The sequence below is a fragment of the Muntiacus reevesi genome, chromosome 1, assembly GCF_963930625.1.
Source record: "Muntiacus reevesi chromosome 1, mMunRee1.1, whole genome shotgun sequence".
Taxonomy (NCBI): Eukaryota; Metazoa; Chordata; class Mammalia; order Artiodactyla; family Cervidae; genus Muntiacus; species Muntiacus reevesi.
Genome location: NC_089249.1, coordinates 195,672,029 through 195,679,683, shown reverse-complemented (window position 1 = coordinate 195,679,683; position 7,655 = coordinate 195,672,029). Strand labels below are relative to the sequence as shown.

General features: G+C 52.0%; 1 protein-coding gene across 2 annotated transcripts in view; it reads left to right on the top strand.

The window, feature by feature from the left end:
• Nucleotides 1–84: 84 nt before the first annotated feature.
• The window catches only part of ELAVL1 (ELAV like RNA binding protein 1), a 34,999-nt gene continuing 27,428 nt past the window's right edge, over nt 85–7,655 (top strand). The window contains exon 1 of one of the 2 annotated variants that reach the window (XM_065917884.1): nt 85–241. The gene's annotated coding sequence lies outside the window, so the exon portion shown is untranslated. Of the gene's footprint in view, nt 242–590; nt 715–7,655 lie in introns of those variants that run through there. The other variant, XM_065917885.1, reaches the window with a different exon arrangement.

The window sequence follows — 7,655 nt, the reverse complement described above, 5'->3', positions numbered from 1 at the left end:
CAGCAACGCGGGCCAATGAGAAGCGCGCCGTGGCGGACGCTGGCCAATGGGCGCGCGCGCCGGGGGGGCGTGTCCGGGCCGCGGGCCGGAGCGGGTCGTGCGCGCTGAGGAGGAGCCGCCGCCGCCGTCGCCGTCGCCGCCGCTACCGCCACCGCTACCGAGGCCGAGCGGAGCCGTTAGCGCCCCGCCGCCGCCGCCCGCTTGCCCCGGAGCAGCCCCGGGCCCACCCGCCCGCGTCCAGGTGAGGCGGGGGCCTTCGACGGCGCCCGACGGGGTAGGCCGCGGCAGGCCTGAGCTCGCCTGGCCGGGCCGCGGGCGCTCGCGGGCCTGCACCGGCCGAGGCCCAGGCCGCGCCGGGCCGGGAGGGGACGCGCGCGGGCCTCGGCGAGCGGGCGGGGGCCGGCCGGTGTGGGCGCCGGCGACAGGCCCCGGGCCGGATTCCTCGGCTGCCGCGAGGGCCGAGGTAGGGGGTCGCGGCGTGGGCACGCGCCTGGCGGCCGGGCTCCGCGGCCGGCTCCGGGTAGCCTTGCAAGCCGGGTATCCGGGGGCGGGAGAGCGGAGCCAGAGGCAAGGGAGTGGAGTGAGCGCCCTCAGCTCTCGGAGGTCACGGCCCCCGGGCTCGCTCCCCCGGGAAATCCTACACAATCTTTTGTAGCGGTTGTCAGAGGACCGCGGTGGATCTGAGGTCCTCTTAGAAGTGTACAAACCCTTCGGGTATGTATGAGAACCCTAGAGGAAGAAAGAAAAATATTTTTTGAATACCGTCTCTAACAAAACAGTTTTTGGGGTGTGGGACGTCTGGATTTGTAAATTGTGTGTGTGTTGAAAACACAAACTGCACCCAGTTGAACAATGGGGGATGGATGCTCTTCCTTTTCCGGCGTCCTCTGCTGCTAGGCATATTAAAAATGGGTTCTGATACCCACTGTGTGCAGGGCAGGTGGAGAAGAACTTCTGCAGGTGCCGCCCCTGGAGGAACAGAACCCCCCCTCACAGAGAGTATTCATGGGCGATCTGAATAGCCACGGCTCCAAAAGTGGGACGCTGGGGAGGCAGACTCTCTCAAAAAGCGTTTCTCAACCTTGGCACTACTGATTTTGGGTCTGATCATTCTGGGTTTAGGTGGGGGAGGGGCTGTCCCTGGCCTCTACCCACTTAGATGCCAGCAGCATCTTTTTCCTCCAGTTGTGAAGATCAAAAATATCTTCAGAGATTCCCGGAAGTATCACACACATCCTCACACGTGTGAGAATCACCCCTGGACTAAAAGAATGATCTTCCACTAGAAGTACCCCTCGCCCCATCTCTGATTCCTTAAAATCCAGAGTTCCCAAGACGTTGGACAAACTCTACTGTGGGAGCATTAGTTTGCTTATCTGTAGAATGGGATGGATGAGACGATTGCTGTGCAGATATAAGGATTTGGGAAGCCCTAGCATTCAGCGTGACCTGTGCCTAAGGAGACACTGAATATATAATGTTGTAAATAGTCCACCATATTTAGTGAGGATTTACTATGTGCTATCCACGGATGGACATTGATCTGCAGCCCTTGAGGTGGGTGCTGTCTGTTGTGATTTCCGTTTTAGGAACAAAGAAACCCAGGCTTCAGTAGGTCGCTTAGTGAGACCAGTCTCATACAGGAAAGTGGCTAATGGCAGGATTTGAACTCAGGCACTCTAATTCAGAGTTCTTACTTTTAACAGCTGAGTTTTACCACTCTTATAATCCCAGCATCTGGGGGACCTGGAGAGACGTTCCATTCACGTATCACTGAGCATCTTCTGTGTGCAGAGCTTTGTGCTAGAATCTGTTATAAAATTGTTTGACTTAAAGACCCATGAAGAAAGCAGGATATATGAACATCTCAAAAAGTGGGACTAAATCATATTTATGTTGAAGAGGCAGAGTTTTGGATTGGCTGTGTTGAGTGTGAAGTCATGGGGCAGCAAGTGGAAAATGAGAGGTTTATGAAAGTACCATCTTCCTAAGGCCCTGCTTTTGTCTCACTCCTGCCTCCCATCTCTATCACCTTTCCACACTCCAGCAAGATCTGATTATGTTAATATTCCCAATCAGGAGTCTTTGGGTGGAAAATAAGTTAATTTTTAAACCTTTTAAGGTGGCTTAAAAGCTAAAGTCAGGATCCTTTGCACATTCTAACCCCCGCCCTTCCTTTCTGATTTCACCTGCACATAGGCCCCAAACTCCGACCCTCACTGCCTATTGCCCCCACTTTCTGGAATGCTGTTCTCCTCCACCTGGAGATCTCTTCCTCATACTGTGTGGCCCAGGTCGAAGCTCACTTACCATATGAAGCCTCCCCAGACTGCTGCTCTTTCTCCACCCTCACCAGTCAACTGTTTCCTCACTCCTGTCCCCATCTCATTCAATGGAATTAGATTCACACTGAATGGTGAAAGAAGTGTGGTCACCTCCTTTCGCCTCTAGGTGGCGGTAGCCAACCGGCAAGGCCAACCTGAGTCGGGGGAAGAGCAGAGGAAACCAGCCTATGGGAGGGAAGTTAGTTTTGCTTCCCTCCTTTAGCTGACTCTCTGTGCTCTGCTTCTGATTCCCAGGCCCTGTTCTAGGCTCTGGGGAGGCACTGGTGATTGCAGTGAATGCACAGATTGTTTCAGCCCACTCCGTTGAGCGTGGTAATTATGGTTAAATGCCTGCTGATGTGGAAATACAGAAAAGGAAACTGTTAACCTAGCCCTAGTGGGCAAAGGTAATCACTGTCCTGGAGGAGGTGAAACAGGAGGGGTTATCTAGGCCTAGACTGTGGGGAAGGACTTGGTAGGATGCAAGAACCACACCAGCCAAGGCATGGAGGTGGGGATGTCTTGGTTTGTTCAGAGACCCACACGGGGTCTGGTAGTTTAGAGGCAAGAAAGGTGAACTGAGTGGTGGTAAGAGGACTCTGATAGCTGGTGTGCAGAGGGAAAGGGTGTTGTCCTGCAGGCCAGGCCGAGGGGGGCTGTCTGACAGTTTCATTCCACAAAGCGAAGGTGTCAGGTCTGCACATAGGACAAAGAGCCGGAGGAGAATATTGCTGAAAGCCAGTAAACCACTTAGGAGGTGATGACTTTCCTATAAATCAGAAAGGTCACAGATATGACCCAGGGCTCTGGTGGTCTGGAAATAGGGGGTGGATGTGAGACCCGGTTAGTGGGTAAAGGACACAGGGCTCAGTGGGTGTTTAGCTGTGGGATGTGAGAAAACATTGGGCAATGATTCTGCGCCCTGCCTGAGTGCGCAGTAGGTGGATAACGGTCACTCAGAGAAACAGAGAAGACAAGAGAAGGAGCAGTTTAGCGTATAGACATAGACAAAATCGCACATCACGTGAGTAAGATACGTGTTCCTTTTGTGGATATACAGACCGGAAGTGGGGAGGTGGCAGAAGGTAGCGTCCTGTCTGGACTTATCGATGGGACTCGCTCATCTGCTCACTGTCCTTCCTCGCTTGACCCAGAGCCTCGTGGGCACTGGCCAAGTCATTGGGCACAGTTTTATAGACTGAACAGGTGAAACCTTACTGTTGGCTCATTGTTGTGGGACACAGGGAGGAGTGGGAGAAATTGCCTCCTTGAGGAATTTACAACCTGAACTGGGGAGAAAAGACATAGATGTGTGAGATTAAAGTAATGATAGGAGGAAGCCATGGGTAGTGACAGCCTGGAGAGCTTTGAAAGAAATGATTTTTCCTTACTTGGGGTTTGTTCTTGATGAAAGAGGCGGTATCCAAACTGGTCATTGTCATCAGAGAGGCGTGGGCAGCTATTTCCAGGTGCCGCCAGCAGTGTGAGTAAGAGAAAAGGTGAATGCAGAGAAGTCCAGAACCCTGAGGGGACCGGTTTGGGCAGGCAGAGGGTCAAGAAGGTGGACTTGGACATGAATCTAGAGAAGTATGCCAGGATCAGGTGGTACAGGGTTTCTCAACACAGTCAAGAAGTGAGTTTGGAAAAGCACTTTTCTTTTATTCCTTTTTCTTCCCCCAGATATTTATTTGTTTATTTGGCTGTGTCAGGTCTTACTTGCATCATGTGGGATCTTTAGTTGTGGCCTGTGAACTCTTTGTTGTGGCATTTGGGATTTAGTTCCCTGACAGGGATTGAACCTGCGCCTTCTGCATTGGAAACGTGGAGTCAGCCACTGGGCCACCAGGGAAGCCCTGAGAGTAAGGACAGACAGACCAGTCAAGAGACTTTGGTAGGACAGAGATGGCCCAGCACTCACCTGAGGGTCGGGACTGGGACTACTGTTTTGTCTTCTACACCCACTGCCTTGCTCGTGCCGGCATGTGATTGCACTCTTTGTGTGCTGGGGGAAAGAAGGGTTAGAAGGGAGCTCAGAGGTGACTGGATCCTGCCACCTGTCAGGAAGACATTTGTGCCAGAGGAAAGACTTACAGGGGAGGAAACAGCGCAGAGCAGCCCAATGGCAAGACCGATGTCGCCATGAACAGAAATCAGGAGACAGAGGAACAGGAGTGAACTGGGGGGAGAAGGCCTAACAATGCTTGGTGTGAAATAATCACGTGACAGGAGACTGGATAGGAGTCAGTCTGCCCAGAAGGTGACAGGGACCTGAACAGGGACAATGGTAGAGAGATGGGGGGAGAGTGAGGCATCTCAGATGCAAAACCAGCAGAAACTGGTGCTCACTTAGGTTTGGGGAATGGGAGAGGTGGTCTGAGGGACAAGTGTGTGTGGGTGCCACCAGATGAAGTGATTCAGGAGGAGGGGAAGGTTTGAAGAGGGGGGCAAGAACAGAAGGAGGCGTGAGGACACTTGCACCGCAGGTGGGGAGGGTGGAGAGACATGTGCTCACCTTGACTTTGTTGGTAAAGTCAGAGCGAGAAGACGAGACTTGAATGAGATTCATGTTGCTGGTGAACAGTGGAGGAGACCCGCCAATTTGTCTCAGGATATGTGTGTCATTGATTCGTGACTGGCCACGAACTACCGCCGATCTCTTCTGTGTCCCATGGGTGCTTGTGATCCCTGGCTGCTGGAACGCACTGTGGCTTCCGTGGAACTCAGGCCCATTAGAAATGGCCTCAAAAGTGCGGATCATTTCCAGGGCCCCAAGTGGAAAGGGTCAGTGTGTTCCTTAGTAGGCGCTCACCACGTGTCAGGAACTGTGCTGAGAGCTGAAGCAGGGGCTGACACCTCCGTTTGCAGACAGGCAGGTGGAAGCTCCGGGAAAGGAAGTGATGTCCCTGACATAGTTCATATGATGAGCAGTAAGGTTAGTGTTGGAGCTTAGGTCTGTTAAAGCCCGTGGGTTTTTCCTCCTGGGCCAGGTTGCTCTGCAGTTCCATGTGAGAGCCCTGGAGGGGCCTTGACCAACTGGAACTCCTAGCAGGGCTGTGGATGTGGTCCAGTCCCCTCGGGGTCTATGGAGCGCTCTGGCTGGGCTGGACACTCAGCTGCACCCACTCTGCCTCTCCCCTGGGCTGCTCAGACTGGCAGGCATGGACTTGTTATGACTTAGCTGTCCCTGTTGGACAGCTTTCCTCACCGTGGGCTGTGGGATGGGACAAGGACGGAAACCGAGTTGATCTGAGTGAGCCCCACCTTGCATAGTGGTTATAATTGGGTCAGGTAGTGCCGTCATTTTTTTTTTCTGGCACCACAGCGTTTCCTGGGTGACCTTACACTCCTCAGACTTTCACCTTGAAGAACTCAGGACTTTGCATCTGAAAAGGACAGCAGAAATAATTGAGTCCAGGCCCTGTCGTGTGATGTGTGAGGTGTCAGGGTTGAGCCCCAGGATATATTTGACTTGTTCTACTTTTGCTCTGCCCCGAGTTTAAAAGTCTGTCCTATAACTAAAAACCAAGACAGATTCTCATAGGTGCCTGATAGAAACTGATCTTGCTGCTTTGCATATGTACCACCTATGTACGCTTTTATATCATATATATACACACACATATGCGCATATGTATAGGGTATCTCTCCCTTATATACATAGTAGGTATACTACTGATGTGAGCAACATCTCTGAAGTCACATGACCAGAACTTTTGAAAATAGCTCAGTAGGGCTGAAAACCCTCAGAGATTGTCCCAATGGGACTTCTCCATCACAGATCCGTGACCAGAAACATTTCCAAATCAGCAGGGATCACTTTGCTAAACTAAGTTTCTTGTTTGGCTCCCTGCAGTTAACTTTGGTTCCATGGGTTGGGCTGGGATGGGATGATGCTAAAAAGGTAGGATACTAAATGTATTAAATAGATTGTCGATTCAATTTTCAGCCACCCTTCTTTAACATAAAATAATGCAGCAAATACATATGATTCCCAGTGTGCCTGTACCCCTCTCTGTGTGTGCCTGGTGTGTTTGCCAGATACCCCTGGGGACCCTTGGCAACAGTGATGTAGCCTTGACCCTCAAAGCTTTCACTGATGTGGGTGAAAAGCAAATATGAGTCAGAGTGATTTGTGCAACAGTGAAGGTTCACACCAGCAGTGTGCAGGCGCTGAGAACGAGAGCGACTGAGCATCCTGGGAGATTCTTTAAAGATAAATGAAGAGGTGATGGAGAGGGAGGGCTGTCCCTGCTAAGGGAGCAGCTGAAACAAAAGCACAGAAAGATGAAGGTCCACAGCATGGTGGAGACGGCCAAGTGAAGGGAGAAGGGGGGACGAGCAGGGGCCATTGCAGCAGGCCTGGCATTTTATCCTTAGAAGACTGCTCTGCAGCGACAGCTTGAGGGTTGGCCCTGCCACTGATTAGCAAGGTGACAACTGCCCCTGGGCACAGCCGTGTAACCTCTGAGCCTCAGCAGGTGGTGACTCTGCTGTCAGGGAGAACCGGCGGGGGCAGGAAGGGGGGGAGCTGGCTTGGTGGGGCTGAGGGATGACTTGGAGATGTCCACAGGTCTGCCACTCATGGGACGCTGAGTAACAGGAGGCAGGGTCTGGCGAGTGAGAGATGACTGGAGTCATCGATTGTCAGGCAGACACCAAGACCAGTTTGTGGTTGGTGCTTCCGGGGACAGATACACAGATTTGGAAAGGTCAGGGGAAGGGACGTGAACCGCAGGGCGGCACCAAAGCACCAAGAAACTGCTCTTGGGGTTCAGTTCTTCAGCAGTGCCAGTTGACTAAGAATGGGGCCCACAGGGGGCTGCTCAGCCTTGACTGGGCATGTCAGGAAGAGCCAGCATGCCAAGGACAGGGCTGTCATGCAGAAGCTTCATGCTTTCAATCTTTAAAAAAATTAAAAAAAAATTTTTTTTTTTGGCTGCACCATGGCACGGCATATGGGGAGTTCCCTGTCCGGGGCTTAAACCCATGCCCCCTGCAGTGGACGGGCAGAATCTTAACCACTGGACCACCAGGAAAGTCCTTAAAATTTATTTTTTAATCCAGTTTTTGGTGTAGAGTTAAGTTTTGACAAATGAATGTGACCACCACCATGATCATGATATTGGAAAATTTTATCACCTGGGAAACAAAAGTATTTCCTCATGTTCTCCTTGTGAAGTCTACCCTTCCCCCACTCCTTGCGCCTGGCAACCACTGATTTATCTGTAGCCTCTGGAAAAGCTTTTTCCTTTTCCAGAATGGAACCATGCAGCAGCCTTTGAGTCTGCTTTCAGTCCCTCAGCAAAATGTATGTTAGACTCTTACGAATTG